The following is a 19,127-nucleotide window of genomic DNA, read 5'->3' as shown; positions in this document are numbered from 1 at the left end:
GTAGAAAGACAAAAAAGCCTGTTTTCCCTTTCCCTTTCCTTTGTCCCACCTTGCAGATTGCAAGTCAGGGAATCTCAGAATATGGCTATGGCAAAAGGCTGTTTGCTATTTCAGTGACTGCAGTGATAACGATGATCATGGCAGTAATTTGCCTGTTTGAGGTAAGCTAAAATGCATTTTTAAGTTGGATTTATGAACTGCCATATCCAAGGGCTTGGGGTGGGAAGCGAATGTCCCACAAAGACACAGTCCCCCCCAACTGAGGAAGAACTACTTTCACACGGGATATGCCAAATACTCATGCTTTGTAGAGGGCTTTCATTTGAGCCAGAGTTCATCCTGCCTCTACCTCTGGTGAACTCAGCTGCTGTTTCTAATCCCAGAGCTCCGACCTGAAGCGTGCAAAGACAGCAGGGCCTCTGAGCACGTTCAGTGTCTTTCCCTCACCCCTGAATACCAACAGGCATGTCCTCACAACAGGGATTAGAGTTGGGAGATCCAAGCAACAATGAGCTCCAACACCTCTCTTTTTTAGGAGCACTATCATGACAGGAATGCTAACAAACCAATTTCTTGGTTGACCACCCAAATCATTGGCTCTGGCCAGCTGCAGGAAATCTTTACATGGTGGTTGGTTGCTCATGGTCTTTCCTCTCTTTTTCTTGACAAACAGATCTGTTCTCAGCTTTCTGCAATTAAGGATGTCACCCCTCAAAGGAAACGGTAAGCCTTGCTCAGGAATGCCTGGTCTTCTGTGATTCTGCAGTCTTGGGACTCTACGCACAGGACCTGGTCTCAAGCTCAGGATTTGGGTGTCCACTTCCATGTTAAAAAAAGAAAACCATTTTTTAGGCCTTAAGGCAGTGGATGAAAAGTTGAAAGGATGCAAACAGTGTCTGTCAGATCCTCCAGTGTTCACTGGGCAGAACTACTGTGTGCTGCAGAAGTCTCTGGCCATGTTCTTCAGCTACCCACACACTCCCAGACTTCATATTCCAAAACCTCTCCTCCTAGTGTCATTATGCCTTCTCCATTTTTGACATTTCAGGGTACAAATCTATCCCATGTGCACCATTTGCACAACCCTTTTCATGTAGGGGAAAATTGGTATGCCAGCTGTGACTACCACTAAAAAACATTTCTTTGAGAGAACCCATTTCTTTGAGAGAACGTTTCATTCAGTTTGTTCCATTCTCTCCCTCCTCCATCTCCCCTGCTAACTTGGCAAAGAGGCACCTTTTAACATGATGGTTCTCTTTATTTAGCAGGGGGAGAGTAACTGGCCCTATCCACCCCCAGCACAGTGCCTCCAGTGACTGTAGCTGGTCTCTGTCTTATGTTTCTTTTAGATGGTGAGCCCTTTGGGGATAGGGATCTATCTTATTTGTTTGTTCTATCTCTGCGTAAACCGCCCTGAGCCATTTTTGGAAGGGCAGTATAGAAATCCAATGAATAATAACTAAATAAATAAGCATTCCAAGGCAATGATCAGGCCTGGGTGTCAATTTCTTCTTTTTATTCTCATTCAAAGGCCCTTTCTAGGCAGAAAGAAGAAAGGTGCAAAACAGGTAAGGAGATAGCTTATGTTCTCCCATCGTCAACAGAGATATGGATTTTCTGGAAACCTTTGTTGGCAATTCATCTGAAAAAATTTCCCAAGCAAATTTCTCCTCATTTGCTGAATATTTGTGGGGGTGGTTTTGCCCAAAAAGCCAATAAATACTGTAGAAATTTTCCTGATTCCCTAAATAGACTGAGATCTCATTTTGCAAGTTATTTGATCTGATTATGCAAGTTCTTGATTTAAAAAACCAACCACTCTACACCATCTTAACTTCCCTTCATTGTACCTCATATGATTTTCAAGTATCCAAACAGAAATTTTAGAAATAGACATTTTTGTCCTCACCACAGCAGTATTCTTCACTTGACCTTTTTTCTGAAGGAGGCGATCTTCCATTCACTTTTCTGTGAAAGTGAATGTTATGTCCACTTAGAAACTATTTGATGACGAGAACTAAAGCTGCTCCTTGTCCCCGCGATGAAAACTCCTCCTCCTGCCCACAGAGGCACATTTCTTCCTCTGTATGGCCCCAATCTGGGTTCTTCCCTTTGGCATTCTAATGTCAAGAAATGGTGGGCATTACTATCATATATCCAGGATGTTTTCTAGATGCCAGTCAAAGATGCTCTGTATAGAACTTGCAAATCAATACAAGCTGAGAGTTTACAGAGAATCCAGACCCTCCCCAAGATTGGTGCTGATTTTTCTCCTGGGATCTGATGGGGAGGTCACGTGGGGAAAAGGCCCTTGGTGCAATGTTTGCTGCACCCCCCTGTTGGCCACTCCTTGCTTTTGGTGATTAGCTCACATTCACCAGCAAATGAATTTGAAAAGGGGTGGGTTAATAACGAGAAGCAAGAGGTGGCCAGCAGGGGGCGCAGTGAAAATCGCACCAGCAGCCTCCTTCCCATGTGACCTCCCCATCAGATGCCAGAAGAAAAAAGCAACCATCTGCAGGAGGCTCTGGATTCTCTGTGCACTCTCAGCTGATATTCATTGGCAAGCTCCGTTTGTAGCATATTTTACTGTCATCTAGAAAACCTCTAAATAATGGCATGATAGCCACCCCAAACCCTGAAGTTGGTTTGTTGTGACTCATTGTCACGAGATTGTGACCCACGGACCCCTTCTTCTGCTCAGTCTTCCAGTGCAGGTTCTCCAGTGCTCGGTAAGCCTCTTCGGCTCAAGGAGAGTGTGGATAAAGTCGGGGGAAAGAAACAGCATGATGAGGAATCCTCAGGAGACAAGGCTATATTCAGCCGGGAGAGGTATAAATGAAAGAAATATTCTCAGATCTGCATGGGTTACAGAACATCCTATCTCTGATTGCTCCCACACTAGCCCTTTCCTTCAGAATCACTCTCTTTCATTCACTCACTTGTTACAGAGAATCTAGATGACGTCATTGCTAGCCTGTTGCGTTCCGATGTTTTCAGCATCCCCCTCCTGTCTCCCCCCCCCCGGTGGACAAGCATTGCATTATTGAGGCACATGAGGAGTGGTTTGATGACAACGTGGTTGATTATGATGCTCTGCCATTTCCTGGCCCTGGTGGCCACTATATGTCCTGCAATGTCTCTTCCACAATTGTTTTTCAATAGAGGTTTGCCAGCTTTGAGGTGCTGATGTGGGAAGTTGCATTGAGGGACTCCTTGGGCAGCTTGGTATTGTTTTATTTTTTGTTTTTTAAATGAAACCTTTCTCTAATGTGCAAGAACATAAATAAACTTGGGAAATGGAGGACAAAATGATGGGGTTGATAGGGTGGATTGCCATGCCTCTCTCCCACCATTTCCCAGAATGAGCCTGCAAATGAGCTTTTCCTGACTCCCGAACTCATGCTGAATTTAAACAGCTGCCCTCTGCATTAATCCCCTCCCTACATATATGTAGGAGTCCATGCCATCGAACGCAAGGGGATTGACTTCAATCTGAGTAGACGTGCGTGGGAATGGGCTGTGCTTAATATCCACTTTCATAGCCTAGGCACTGTCCAGATTACATGCTAAAACTGTGTCATTACTGCCCCTTCAGTGTGCTTCCGTCCTGCCTGTGTTTCGGCATCGCGGTCCCTGCGCTGTCAGCAAGGTGCCGCTCTCGTTTCTGATGTCCAGGGGCGTCCCGCTAATGAGGCAAAGGGAGACGAGTGCCTCCTGGCCCACAGCCTCGGAGGGCCCCCCGGCCAGTCCTGGCTCTCTCCATTCTGCCGTGCAGCATGCCTGCAAGGGAGCGCAAAGGCAGCTGCCTGCCTGCCTGCCTGCCATTGCTCTCCCTGCTTCCTCGCCCATGCAGCGTGCCTGCGAGAGCGAGAGGGAGCTTCTGGGAGCCCGAGTTCATGGAAGGAGGGAGAGAAGCAAACTTCCCCTTGGCGAAGCTTCCTCCTCCCCGACAGGCAGAGGTCGCTGAGAAGAATGGTTTGGATCGCTGCTGAGCTCTGTCCTGCTGTTGCGGGAGGGGGACGATTCTATCTGCCTTCTATTGCCCAGGCTGGATCTGGAGGTGGAAGAGGGCGGGAGACACTGTCGAGAAGACAAGAACAATTAAGCCCCCACCCCGTTCATGTTGTTTTGCCCTGGTATTCTCTTCGCTTCAAGAGACAGTTAATGGCTTCCCCATTGGAACAGTTTGCCTGTCATTCAGCTGTAAAGCTGAATCAAATGTGGGACTTCGGCACTGGGCATAGATCTTTGTGCCCTCCCCCTGGCTTGTAGAAGCCGGAGGAATTGTGCAAACCTGGGAAGACATGATGCCATACTCTTTCATGTACGTCATTGATTCCTGTTGCAGGATTTCGCCTTACTTAGCACACCATTTGGATTTGCTCTTTCTAAAAGTGTAGCCAGTACCCTGTTCTCGATACAAGCGGTTCATCGCTAAGGCTATCTCTTTTCGACCACTAACACAATCTTGGCCATGATGCGAACCACTTTTGCAGGGCAAATTGGTGCAGTGTCGCTGTGCCAATACAGCCAGGTTCATAACAGCCAAACAGTCTTGGAGACATGATACCCAGTTGTGAAACCATTGGAGACCCTATTACTGCTCTGCAAGCGCCACATAACTTTGGCTCTTCTCTCTTTGTCAGAGTGCCACCAGCGCCACCAAGCCCGCCAGGTCCACAAAGCCCGCCAGTGGGAGTACAATCGCCTCCAAGAAGGCCCAGCTCAAGAAGAATGTAAGTAATGGTTGTATTCTATCCAATGAGGCTATTCTCATGATGGAGGAAAACCGGGCGAAAGGAGCCCAGCCCTGTTTTCCATCCTCGTGAGACCCACCAGGCTTGCGGGTGAGCCCAGTGATTCTCTGGCAGCTAGCCCGCCAATGTAGCCCTCCTTTCAACCCAGCTGAGTGAGTGCTCCACTAACCCGGGTTTTCTGATCGTGTGGCGCCTTGGCATGGCTCCGTGCCACAGCCACACACCAGGAGACCTCCGCCGGGAGGCTCAAACAAGCCTTCTGATCCCGGGAGTCTCCCCAGGATTCCTCCATACACTCGCGTGGGTCATCCTGCTAACAAGCAGAAGGTTGCTGGTTCGAATCCCCGCAGGTACTATATGGGGCAGCAGCAATATAGGAAGTTGCTGAAAAGCCATCATCTCATACGGCGTGGTAGGAGGCAATGGTAAACCCCTCCTGTATTTTAGCCAAAGTAAACCCCAGGACACTGTGGACTCCAGAAGTCGAAATTGACTTGACGGCACACTTTACTTTACTTTTATTTTTGTGAGACTGCTCCCCTGTTCTTTACCTTTTGAATGCCATTTTGAATACATTTTGAATGCCAAATCACTACTTTTGGGGCAAATGGCCACTTTGGTATGGTGGGGCGAATTTTCACATGGATAGAGCACAGTAGGAAAGTCTTGACTCTGCCCCTCGCTGCACAACACATTCCCAGATTGGGGCCCCCTGTGACTGAGAGTCCAAAGGGTCTGCTTCCAGGTTGCACTTGTCTTCTAATGATGGCTCTCAGGTCATGTGCAGGTTGGCCATCATTTGGTCACCAGGGTGCTTTCCAGATTGTGAGCCGTGCACCGCAAAAAGCAGTGTAAATTGCAACGTTTTGTGGTGCCAAATTCAACCGACATTAGAGAGCCATTATAAGGGGGAAAGCCTCCTACAACGGGCAGACACAGCTATTATTTTATTTTATTTTTGCAATGCAGATGCAACATTATAGGGCTGTGACACAGCAATAAAATCCAAAAGGCGGTGTCAGAAATAGGAAAGGCACCTTCCTTACAACACAGGGGCTGTGATGTCAAAACACAGGCTCCACAGAAGCACACTTAAGGGACCCTTTGTGACAGTGTGATAGCGTGCAATCCGGAAAGCGCCCTGTTCACACACTTGGAATCAGTTCTGCATTTCAAGCATAATGACAGCAAAGGCTTCTGCTTGCAGAATAACAGTCCCGCTTGAGTGCCCTGCTGTTACCTGGGAGACCCCAGTTACCACAAACCAGACAGACAAGGATGATTGAAGGAAGCAATAGTCACCATTTATTGAACCAAAACCAGCGCTGGTGGCTCTTTCCTGTGCCTCGTGGCCTACCAGGAAAGACGCGCCAAATACCCAGTGCCTTGGGGTTTTATACCTTGGCATTGTTACACAGCTGGGCGTCCCCCATTCAGCCCGAGGGACCAATTAATTCATTACATTTACACATGTGTTTGCCTTGAGGCTGGACTTTGCCCTAAGTTTCGGTTCTTCAGCAGACAGATAAGCAAATTAAGAGAAGATTCTTTCACATTCTAAGAAGCAGGGCAGTTTGGAATAAGCCGATCATTCGATGCCTATGCTAATGAAGTTTGCAACACCCGTACCCTCTTCCTCCACCCTGTCTGTCCTTGGCAGATAAGTAACTCAGCAAGGAATTTTCCATTCCACACTTGCAAACTCTATTAACCATTTCTTGACCAGTGCAAACCTGAGTTCTGTCTCACTCTTTTCGCAAAGACACTTTCCCATTCCATGAGAACAAAGTAATTACAAAGCAGCTTTCAGAAAAGGCATTTCCCCCTCATTCCACATTTCCCCCCTTAGAAGCCATTTTATGGCTTCTCTTCTTGAGGTACATAGCCATTATATGGGGAGCAGTTTCTTTTCTTACTATCGCTGAGATAGTGGATTGCAAAGCACTGGTTATACATAGTATTATGCAGGGCAACAGTAGCAGTATTAACACAACAATAGGAAAGATCATAAACGCAGATTTCAACCAGTTTAGATCCAGTGAGCCAATTCCATAAGTCCCAGTCTGTCACACTGCCGATCCTCTGAAGGCTCCCCTTCCTTTCACTTGACCACTGCTTTGGTCTGTAACAGAAAGACATCCCTCTCGGGAGAGACAGTTCAAGGCAATCCTGCTTATGCTAGAAATAAAAGACAGATGCATGTTTTACCAATTTCCCTCCCCTGGGTAGGGACAACATGCTGAAACTGAGTTCCTGAGTAGCCCAATACAATAAATAAACCTGAGGCTATTTTCAATTTGATCTTTTGGCATTTTCTTTCCAATTTATGTTTTTGTTTTCCTGCTTGCCCTCTTTTCTCCCCCCGAAGTCCAAAACAGAAGATAATGTCCTCATTTACTTCACCTGATGAGCAATCCTGAGCAGGAGGCAAAAACAATGAAAATCAAAAAGAGAAAATAATAATGTTCACATCCATACCCCCTTGTGGGTTTGTTGACTGTAAAGGCATTAAAATCCGACAGGTCAAACAGTCTTGTCTCTCGAGAGGCCACAACATAAGCTCCAGTGCTCGAATATCCAGCTGTTTCTCCAAAAAGTCCAGAGCGGTGTACTGCATAAGTCTGCTCTTTCACAACAACCCTTCGAAGCAGGCCAGGCCGTTTAAATAGCTGGCCCAGTGTCACCCAGCAGTGTGGTCGAATGAGGATTCAGACTCAGGTCTCCCTGGTCCTAGTCCACCACTCTAACCACTACGTTGGCTGCCTACATACTTACAGACTTCTGTCAGGGCAATCAATCTCCATCCAGTGTATCTGACTTCATTATTCGTCAGTGACATCTGGCCTTTGGGATTTTAACTGCCCCCATCTAAGCCACGTGTAGGTAGTGTTCCAGCTCTCCATCTTCAGCCTCATCACTAGCAAGCTTGGTAGGGCAACAATATCATCAGAAAAACCTATAAAAGAAACAGTCCTTGCCCCCCAAGAAAAATACTATACCTATTGAAACAGGATCAAAACCCCTTACGTGAGGTCCAGTGTCTCATGAAACAAACAGGCTTCCTAGTTAAAAGATAGCATCAAGAAAAATGTCCATAGTTTCGCCGAGGAGTGAAGCCTGTGATAAACACAGTCATTATCCAATCTCTAGTCAGGAGCTGTGAAAACAGGGTACGGATTGTACGACAACACACAAACTTGATTCCTATTAAACTGGGAGGTTTTCCAGGTAACATGCAAACCAGTCTTGTGGAACTCCCTTCCACTTGCAGGAGTGGCAAAACAAAATTCCTTTCACCAAATCTCATGTCTGGGATCTGGAATTTCAAGATCCAGTTGCTGTGAAGGCAAAGCAGGGCTGGCGGTGGGACAAATTTATAAATTTTGAAGCCTCAGACCCATTGATAATAGTTTACAGCAAAATCAATTAGCAGAAACATTTCATACATATTACAAAAATATAAAACAATAACTGCATTTGACTATCTGACTTAAAATCTTTTCCTTCTTACCCACAATGACAAGTTGCTGTTCAGAGATCTTCCTTTTCACTCAATATTGGGAGTGAGGAGACTACACTCCAGTCATAATTTAGCATTTGCATGTTGGAAACACTTTTCCATGTACAGTCTATACAAAAACAACTGAAACAGAGTTAGAGGAATCTAAGAGCCCCCTCTTTTTAGTCAAGCAATTTCATTACAGCCATAGGCCATACAGAAAATGTAAAGAAAATTAAAAGTATACATTAATACAGAACTTTTCTCCAAGCTCCCTTTAGCTCAAGAAAGTATTACAAGTTTGTAATAAGGAAATCACCATAAGCCAATACTACAGTATAAAATCACATTTGGCAAAAACAATTGCATCTGAATGACAAGGACACACACAATCAGACATTTGGGAGAATGGAGTGGACAGAACTCGCCCTTTCTTCAGCATATATATACAACCTAGCCTCTATATAGCAAATTACCAAAACACTCTCACATATATGACAAAAAAACACCCATCAGCAAAACAAATAGGCAGAAAGGCAGAATACCCTCTGCATTTTATCAAAACGTGGAATTTCACACAAAGCCTAATAGAAACAGAACTGAACAGAAATAAAGTTCTCAGGAACAGAATCTTCACAGAAGCATCTCTGGACACCCATAGAAACATACACACATATACACACCCACAGCTCCCCTGAAATTAGCATCAGTCACAGTTAACATTTAAACAAACATTTTTGATGGAAAACAGGGAAGTTCACATTTTAAATATCATTTTAAAAACACAACAAAATAAACAGCTACATATTTCAAACTGCATTTAAACAAAATAAACTGTGATATAACATTTAAGTCTGTTTAGGGCTTAACCCATGAGCAAGTTAACCAGTCAAGCGGAACAAAGAAACCCCAAGAAAACACAGTCACTAGCAAACTGGTCTATAAATCAACATTCTTTTCATTCCGTTGAAAACTTCCCTTTTGTCAACACCCCGGGTTGGTGTGAGCAGATGCAGGGACTTGGTGAACTGTCCCTGCCCCGGGAAATCAGTAAGTCAATTTGGATATACTCAATTAGGCCTGCCTCTACTACCTGAGCCCCAAGGAGCATAACGGGCTCCTATCCTGGCACATGTCACGTAACGTGCACAAGCTTTTTTCTCCTAAGTAGACATGTTGCAGACATGTAGGGATTCCTGCAGTAGCCTTGCGGGGCCATTTCTTCCCCTGTGGGTGGACTGATGGTAGTGTTCTACCAAAGTGTGTCCCAACCCTCTGGGCATTGCCTGCCTGCTGTCTGGCTGAAAGGACCAGCCCTGGTCCCTGGCTGGTGACTCAGCCATCCTGGTTTCATCCTCTGGGTGTTCTGGGTGCTGTGAGTCCCAGAGATCTGTGAGTTTGGACAACAGGATCCCCTGTCGGGCTGGATCTGCTTGCAGACCCTCAGCCACTCTTTGGGCTGCCTGGTCAGCCCTCCTGTTGCCTTGTGCCTTCCTGCCATCCCCCCTTTGGTAGCCCCTGCAGTGCATAACAGCCACTTGCTGGGTACACCAAACAACCTTGGGCAGGCAGAAGATCTCCTTACTGTGTCTCATCTTCTGGCCCCCTGTGCTGATGGTAACCGGTTTGTCCTCGCCCTCCTTGGGGAGGCCAGGCTGACAAAGTCTCCTGGCTCCTGCCTCTCGGGGGCCCCTGTGATGGTGGTCTTCCAACACCTGTCCCTGTGGCATCCTTCTGCCAGACTTGTTGTGACCACCGACCTGCAAGGCAGGAGTTTCCGGTTTCTCGTGGGGCACTCCTTCCCTTCCCTGTGACCCTCCTCTCTATCCTGACCTGTTCCTTCTCCTGCTCAACTTACCCATGCCTTCTGAAGTGGTGGCCGCCAAAAGTTAACCTTTTGTCTCTGGCCATGAGCCTTTCCTTGGGCATTCTCTGCCCAAGCCTACTGAAAGGCTCCTGGCTTCGTCCTGCGCTATCAGGACTTTGGTGGCCTCCGGTTTCCCGTCCCACCATGCCTTCCACTTCCTTTCTATCTCCTCTCCCCTATCTGCTGCTTTCCTTCTCTGCTCTCCTACAACCCTGCTTCTCCACCTTCTGTCTGTCCCTCCTTGTCCTACAACCACCCAAACACTACCTTCCTGGCTTCACAACAAGCAACTCCAAACAATATGCCAAACCTTCAGTACTTCACACTTTTCCTTTTCCTTTCCTTAAACCAGCCTCTTTCCATCTGCCTTTCAACAATTAACCAGCTTTACATCACATGCACCAAATAAACCTCCGGAAACGTCTCTACCTCTCTGCACCTTTCCAAGTGAATCTGTGCCAATCTCCTGCAACTTGCACTTCTCCTCTTGAGATTTACCTCCATCTCTGCTGGGCAAATGGTCCCAGCCTGCTTGCCTGGGCCTCTGCCCTCATGGCTACTCAGAGGGTTGCCTGTTGCTTGCAACAGCTCCTGAGCCATGGGGGAGGGCATTTGGTCTCAGGGCCAACCTGGTACCTATGTAGGGGTTTAGCCTGGGTCCCCTGTACTATATTCCACACCTTCTGGGTTACTAACATCTTCAGTTGGCCAGGATCATGATGATCCCATAATCTCCTGCCTTCCTGATTTCTGAGTTGGGGGAGAGAGCAAACTGCCTCCTTCCTACCGTGTTCCTAATTCCCACTGGCCTTGGGGATACAGAACCCCAAGTGCTTCACACGGTCCTGGCAGGCTTGGGCCTCTGGCTCTCGGGACTCTTGTAGCCTGAAGTCCCTCAGAGCCCCCCCAAGCCTGGCTTGAAGCTCTTCAGCATCGACCCTTCCCCTCCCATTGTTTTCCCAGAGGCGTGCTCTCTTACACTCTGAACAAACAGACAAGTGTGGGGGGGGGGACGGACTGCGGGTAAGGGATCCACGCAGTGAGGCACAAAAGGATTTTAGACAGACAAATTCACACTTCGCACCTCCAGTTTCCGCTCTCCTCCCGTCGCCGGGACAGAAAACGTACTCAGGAGTCCCGCCTCTGCCAGTGCAGGGCCACACTCGGGGTGGGTTTCCCCCTTTGGGGTCCCCCTCTGCACTCACCAAACTTTCAAACTGCACACATTCACACCAACTCCTCCCTTGTACCTCCTCCCAGAGCCTGTCCTGCTTTTAGGCAGTGCCCTCTGCCCACAGCGGCTCTTGACCTAGGGTGGGCTACTCCCTTGGTCTCCTACCCGTCCCGGGACTCCCAATACATCACCTGTCCGGACCCCTTGCGTTGGTGTGCCTCGTTCCGCGCCCGTCTTCGGTGGACTTGGGAGTCTGGGTCTCACGCCGCGAGGGTCAAAACCTTCCTTCTTACAATGGGAGAAGTGGCGCCGAAGGGTTGCTCTCCCACGACGTGAGAAAGGGACCCCCAAGTAGCCACCGATGGGCAGGTAAATCACCAGCAGACCATCCGAGTCACGGCACCAGTTTATGTTACCTGGGAGACCCCAGTTACCACAAACCAGACAGACAAGGATGATTGAAGGAAGCAATAGTCACCATTTATTGAACCAAAACCAGCGCTGGTGGCTCTTTCCTGTGCCTCGTGGCCTACCAGGAAAGACGCGCCAAATACCCAGTGCCTTGGGGTTTTATACCTTGGCATTGTTACACAGCTGGGCGTCCCCCATTCAGCCCGAGGGACCAATTAATTCATTACATTTACACATGTGTTTGCCTTGAGGCTGGACTTTGCCCTAAGTTTCGGTTCTTCAGCAGACAGATAAGCAAATTAAGAGAAGATTCTTTCACATTCTAAGAAGCAGGGCAGTTTGGAATAAGCCGATCATTCGATGCCTATGCTAATGAAGTTTGCAACACCCGTACCCTCTTCCCCCACCCTGTCTGTCCTTGGCAGATAAGTAACTCAGCAAGGAATTTTCCATTCCACACTTGCAAACTCTATTAACCATTTCTTGACCAGTGCAAACCTGAGTTCTGTCTCACTCTTTTCGCAAAGACACTTTCCCATTCCATGAGAACAAAGTAATTACAAAGCAGCTTTCAGAAAAGGCATTTCCCCCTCATTCCACACTGCCACTTCACCTGCCAGCCACTCCTGGCTCCCCGCCACCCTCCCTCCCTTTCTCCGTGACCTCCTTCGCTCTTCCCCATTGGGGATGGGTTTTTGAACTGCAGGTTCAGCAGTGAGGAGGGTGAAAAGGGAGCTGGTTCCTCCCACACTGCTGATCTGCAGTTCAAAGTCCCTCCGCATGGCAGTGAAGAGGAATGGGTGCATGAAAGAGGCAGTTCTGGCCTTGTCCCCGGATGCTGCCATCAGTGTCAAGGGTGTGGCCAGCAGCGCATGGACCTCACCTCGGGCAGCATCGGCACTGGAGCTGACACTGGATCTAGCGCTACAGCTGAGCGACTTTGAAAAAGCGGCTGTCTTTGAGAAGTAATTGCCAAGTGATGACCAAATGACGAGGGAGGAGAAGAATGCCGCCTCAAACCCCATTAAGTTTCTGAACTAGAGGGACCAATGGTCTGACTCAGTGGAAGGCAACTTCCTATGTAACTATGTTTAGGCCTCTCTTTAAGAGGGAGGAGAGGGCGCAGTGGGAAGGCACCGCAGCCAATCGAATGGAAAAGAGTGGCTGACATCCCGAGCAGCAAGAGGCTGCTGCTAACTCATCCAGAACGTTCCCAAGCAGCAGAGTGTGCATGCAGCAGGAGGGAGGAGCGATGTTCACTGTTCTCCCTGCCTCTGTCAGTATCCGTTGCCTTGCAAAAAGAGGTCCCTGAGGGATTTCTGGAAGGATGTACTTTCCGGATTGTAGGTATGTCTCAACGTTGAGATTCATATTTCAAAACACTTGATGGACATTCTGCCATCCATGGATGTCTCTCCCTCATGTGACTTCTGAACCTTGCTGAGAAGTAAAGTGAGCCGCCAAGTCAGTGTTGACTCCTGGCAAGCCCAGGGGCGCAATTCCAGTGCTTGCCCTAGGCGCTCTTTGCCCTAGATACGCCCCTGGGGGAGAGGAGCAATTCTGGCTGCTCTTTCCTGCCCCCATCAGTGCTCTTTACCTTCCTATGACGAATCTGTATGCAGTTGATGCAAGAATGCAGCCAGCCAGCAGGGCAGGCAGACGCTGTGTGGCCTGCTGGGCAACAAACAGCAGCACACAAACTACGGAACAGCAGCATGAAAACACCCAGCAGTTGCTGCTGCAAGTCTCCCTGCCACGTGGACCCTGCTTGGTGCGGGTGGCCCAGACAGCTCTCGGGCCTGGCCTGCGCTCTCCACCATCCAATGGGAGCACCCACCCGCCGCCCCCGTCCCACGCTGCCCAGAGATCTCGTGTGAGTGTGCTGCTGCAGCCTGTGCAAGTGAGTGGGGGGGGGGTTCGGGTGCCACTGGTCCGCTCGCCGGCCACCTGGGATCCGGAGATACCGGGACACCCCAGCGGCGCCCGCTGGTTGAATCTTGTGATGGTGGGGCATGGAAATTATGCCCCCTTCAGGGGGCGCCCAGAGCACGTGCCCTGGCTGCCCCACCCTGGATCCGCCTCTGCCCTCCGCTCCGGAACAATCTGGCTGAGTTAGGAGCAGATTTTCTGGTTGCTGCTCTGGATATCAGCCTGTAATAAATATAAGGTTGCGATGATGATGATGATGATGATGATGATGACGATAACGATGATGGTGATGAACAACTTTGTTAGCTATCCCATAACAAATTGTTGTCTGGGCGGCTGACAACATGAAATTAAAACATGAAATGAAAACATACAACACATTAAATCATAAGAGACCAAAAGGGGCAGGGGTGGGAGTGGGGAGAGGAAATACAAAATGCAATACAAAGACATTTTAAAACTCTTTTAAAATCAGTTTTAAAAAATCAAATTTGAAAATCAAAATTTTAAAAGTCCGACAGAACAAAAAGGTCTTTAGGTGGCATCTAAAAGAACAAAGTGAGGAAGCCAGTCGAAGCTCACTCAGGAAGCTATTCCATAAATGGGGAGTCAGCACCCAAAAGGCCCTCTCCCTAGTAGCCACCCACTTCACCTCCTTTGGCAAGGGCACTCAGAGGAGGGCCTCTGAAGAAGAACTTAAGGTCCTGGTTGGGACATATGGAGCAAGACACTTTGAACTTTGGGGCCGAAGTCCAGGGCCTCCAAAAGTGTTCTCTCTAACAGGGATTCGCAGATGTTGTTGACCACAGCTCCCAGAATCCCCAGCCAAAGGCTATTGCAGCCAAAGGCTATTGCTGGGAGTTGTAGTGAACAGTATCTGGAAATCCCTGCTAGAGGCAACACTGGCCTCCAAACCCCTTGGGGGGCCCCCAAATCCTTTTTAGTTTGTTTTGGGTGGTGTGGTCTCCACTGGCCCTCAATCGACCAGGCACTCAAGTATAACTGTGACCTGTTTCAGGTGCTTTAGAGACAGAGGGGGGAGTGGGGGGAGATATGTGGGATGGGAATATGTTAAGTTGTGTGTTGAAACATTTCTGCTAGTGCATATCTGCATAAGTGTATCTGTTTTATATTCTTACATTCTTGTGAGTTCAGTTGCTGTTTGTGCCCTCAAGAACCCACGTATTAAAAATATTGCATGTGTGTTTGTGTGTGTGTGTAGGGGCATGATGCTTAAGTTGCAGGGTGGGGTGCTCCAGAAACCTTTAGGTCCAGGCTCCAAAATTACCTAGGTGCAACCTTGCCTCTGATAGAGCAGACTGTTTGGAGTAAAGGTGTATGTGGTTGGTTTGTGTAGTGCTGTAAGCAAATGTGCTCAGGCTGGCCTAGATGCAGCAGATTCTCTTTAATGTCTGTTTTCATTCTGTCAGGTCCACAACACCACCCCTGTTTGCACCTCCGTCTATACCTCCATTTGCACCTCCATCCACACCTCCATCCGTATATCAGTCTGTACCTCCATCTGCACCTCCATCCTCACCTCCATCCGTACATCAGTCTATACCTCCATCTGCACCTCCACCTGTACCTCTATCTGCACCTCCATCCTCACCTCCATCCGGACATCGGTCTGTACCTCCATCCGCACTTCCATCCGTACATCAGTCCGTACCTCCATCTGCACCTCTGCCTTTACATGGGGTAAGTAAATGTAGAGTAATCTGGGCCTGCTTCTTCCTTTCATTAACCTTGTCATATTAGAGCTGGTCTGTAAGACAGCCTAGTACAAAGTACGATTGTCAGATACATTTTTTTCATGGTAGCTAATTTGCACAACCTTTTACTCATACCAGTTGACTCTACCCTACATGAACCATCCACTCCCCCTTTGAGCAGACTTAATATAGGATGCTCTGCATGCATTGCAATATACTTAGGCTTAAAACAATCACAAATGAATCAGTTCCCACTAAGACATAGTCAGAAAAGAAATGGAATCTCTGCTTGTTAAAGGTGGGCCAGAGAAAGTTGTTTTCAGTACTTCACCCACTCCCAGTCTCTGTCCGGGGCGTAGGATGGCTGGCAGCAACCCTGGACAGGCAGGTGCCTGCCCTTTTCCTGCCAATGCTGCCAGGCCGGACCCCCCGCCACGCAACGAGGTCTCCTCTGCCAGCACCGGGTCTCCCTACACACATACTGCTACTGCCGCTGCCTCCTCCTCTGATGTCAGGCTTGTCCCTGGCTGTGCTGTCCCCGGCCGGCCATAACCCTTCCACCCTGTGTCAGGACACCAATGCTGGAGGCGTTTCTGGGGCTGAGCAGCATGTGTAGCGCATCCAACTGGAGAGTGCATTCTGTGTTGGCCCAGCTGGGGGCTTCTTTGCCCTGCTTGCCAGGGAGATGAAGGAAGAATCCTACTGGGCCAGTGCAGAAAGCACTCGCCGACTGAATGGGCCATGCAGACACGTAATCTGGGTGGGGGAGGCAGGGCACATGCCCTAGGCGCCAGTTGCAGGGGAGCGCCAAGTGCTTGCCATGCCCCGCACTCAAGCATCACAGGTGTGTGTGCTTTTTTCAGGGTTGGTTTGTTTGTTTTGGAAAATCCCCCCTGCTGGGTGCCTGCTACCACCCCCACTCACGCAGCCGCGCAAGTCGCACAAGAGAGATCTGAGTCCCGGCAGAGAGCCTGCGCCCCCGCCCCTACCCCCACAGAGAACTGACTTTCCGATTATTTTTAGGGAGCGTTTGCTGCCTTAAAGCATCTATTCCCCTTTCTCTTCCTCCAGAGGGGGAAAATAGATGCTTTCAGGCACCAAGCCTGCCCTGAGATGAGACTGAAGAGCTCTCTTCAGCTCTTTAGAGGCCACACCCCTTTGCATGTGATGTCATCATGTGATACTTCACATGCAAAAGGGCGTGGCCTCGAGCTCTAAAGAGCCGGAGGGAGCTCTTCAGTCTCATTTCAGCGTAGGCTTGCTGCGTGAAAGCACCTCTTCACTCCAAGGTGTGCTCCTTATTCAGTAAACAAAATTTTGCAGGCAACCCCTCTCCCCATCCAGCTCAAATCCAATCTTCCTTTCTTTGGCTGGGTTTTCTCTGTGCTCTGTTGTTGGAGGGGGTTAGAGGGGAGGGGTGCGGAAGAGAGTAGGTCCTTAGCTGTGCTGGTTTGCCCTTCCAGCAGCTCATGGGTAATAGCTTTGCTGTCTGCTTTCGTGGAATAGGGATTTGCAAAAATAAATTGCTTTGAATTATTTTGTAGAAGGCATAACTCTTATGCAAGTAGTGTTCATGGTTCATCTTTAGTGATGTATTATAAAACTGTATTTAGTTTTTTGCACTGGGTTTTTTCTGTGTTTGTCCAGACAGTCAACAGTTGATGGTGACATGCTAGAGGGCTTTTTTCTTCTTCATTCCACAGATTAGCTGTAGAAGCTGTCTCAGGGCTAAGATGTGCCTTCTACAACAGACACATGTAATACTCTCTCGGGTGTGGCTGGTTGGGATTCAAATTACACATGGCCACTGGCAGTTGCGAGTTTCAGCAGAGAAATGGGTGGAGTGTTTTTTACCTCTGGCTGCTTTTTTCTCACATGGATGGAAAAGGAGCCTTGAGAGGGCAAATTTAAGGAGGAAAAAAATAACTGCTGGGGGGAAATATCATGATCCTTTGCTTTTTGTCCCTTTGCTCAGACGTATAGTTTTTCACTAGCTGATTTTAATTAAAAAAGCAAAACAGTTGCGGTGACTGGTACCTGCATCTATTGCATAATGTTGATTTGCCTCACTGTTCCACTGTAGTGCTGTTAGTGCAACTAACCGTTCTCGGCATGCAACTTTTGACACTTATAGATGCTCTGCAACACTTTCTTTTTCCTTTTGGATTGTAGCACTGTGTTCTGCTTCCTCCTGTTGTGGTCCAGGCCTGATTTATATACTGAATATGCTCATTAGCTAGCATACAAAATGAGGCCTGTCTCATAGTGTCACCAAGTGACCAAGTTCTTTTATATAGTGACCATGTAGGATCTGGACGCAAGGAAGAAAAGAGATCAAACCAAACCTAAATGATTCAATGGGCTTTATTGAGTATAAAAGAATAACAACATCAATCTAACTGAGCAGAAAGCAGAACATTCTATCAATATTACTAACAGTATTTCAACCCTAACCAGCAACAATATTCACCCAGTGTTCCTAACTAACACACATGTGTGTGTATTAAATCTTCCTAGAGCCTAATACAACTCAGATAGAGATGGAAAAAGGGGGGGGGGTAAGGAAGGTTGAGGACTGGCATGGTTTGGGGAGATCAGGAATTAGTAGAGGGACGAGGGGAATGGAGAAGAAGGGGAAAGGATGGAAGGATCCAAGGCTTGTAGAGGCAGCATATTACCAGGATCAGAGGCTTGAGAGTGGTGGATCTTTCAGCTGAAGGAGAAAAGCTGTTGGCTGGAGACAAGAGCTTTTGGATCAAGCATGCAGTTTGCTCAGAGCATGGCTGAGAGTCAGAGCACCATGGCTGGTGAAGTCTTGACTTCTCATTGTGCAGTGGAAGTCACAGACAGTTCCTGTCCATGGCCAGAGTTCCTGCCTCTAGCCCTACGGCTTGGGCAGCAAACCCTTAGATTGCTCATGAGCAGATCTTGCTTGTAGGCACAAGATTGCGTGGCACGTCTCATACTCGAATTAGAATTGTATAAACCAGCCCACTATCAGGAATTACGGTTTTGCAATAATTTCAGTCCGTAGGAGACCAGGTTTAGAGCGGGAATGCTGCAAGACACCTTGTCTGTGTAGCTGCAATCCTGTCAAAGATCTGTGAGAGCCAGAATTGGGCTGTGCTGGCAAACCACAAAGCAAGGTTTGAAGGTTATGGAGAAGCAATTGTGAAAACCAGCCCACAGTTTCTAGTTTGCCATTGTAATGGCAACAAAGAAATGTCTCCCAGATTCACTGGGGGAAACCCAATTTACTGAGTGCATTTTAATTTAATGATTTTATCTACTTCATATTTTCAGAAGTTCGGGTGCAGGAAGCGAGGGGGGAGGAAGCGAAACCGGAAGAAGAGAAACTGAGCGGGGAGGAACATGAACTGGAAAAGCCTGACCATTGTTATTTTTGTAAATTATTATTATTATTCCTATTATTGTTGTTGTTTTTATTGTTATTATTATTATTATTATTATTATTATTATTATTATTAAAAAAACATAATTTTGAAAGACACACCTCTTCTTCTCCTCCATGGTCTCTGCAGCAGGAGTTCTGCTTATATACCGAACAACATTTGGAAGCTTCGGAGGTTTTGTAGAGCATTCTGGTTCCTGCTCTGAAATGGGGAGACCTGTGCACTGTGCGTGCCTCTAGGGCAGGAAGAATACTCCTGTCCCTCAGTTACTTGACAATCATAACTCTAGCAGCATAACTCTAGCAGCAGCAGGGGCAGATCCGCCTGAGGACTTGCTCACCCACCATTCGCTGCCTCTG

The 19,127-nt window shown here is 47.9% G+C and overlaps 1 long non-coding RNA gene across 1 annotated transcript; it reads left to right on the top strand.

The window, feature by feature from the left end:
- Positions 1 to 15,076: 15,076 nt before the first annotated feature.
- LOC128329174 (uncharacterized) lies at positions 15,077 to 18,866 on the top strand. The gene is made up of 2 exons (XR_008309551.1): positions 15,077 to 15,341; positions 18,659 to 18,866. It is a non-coding gene; the product is annotated as an uncharacterized LOC128329174 (long non-coding RNA).
- Positions 18,867 to 19,127: the final 261 nt, after the last annotated feature.

The sequence above is a fragment of the Hemicordylus capensis genome, chromosome 6 (assembly GCF_027244095.1).
Source record: "Hemicordylus capensis ecotype Gifberg chromosome 6, rHemCap1.1.pri, whole genome shotgun sequence".
Classification (NCBI taxonomy): domain Eukaryota; kingdom Metazoa; phylum Chordata; class Lepidosauria; order Squamata; family Cordylidae; genus Hemicordylus; species Hemicordylus capensis.
This window is presented reverse-complemented; position numbering and strand designations above follow the sequence as displayed.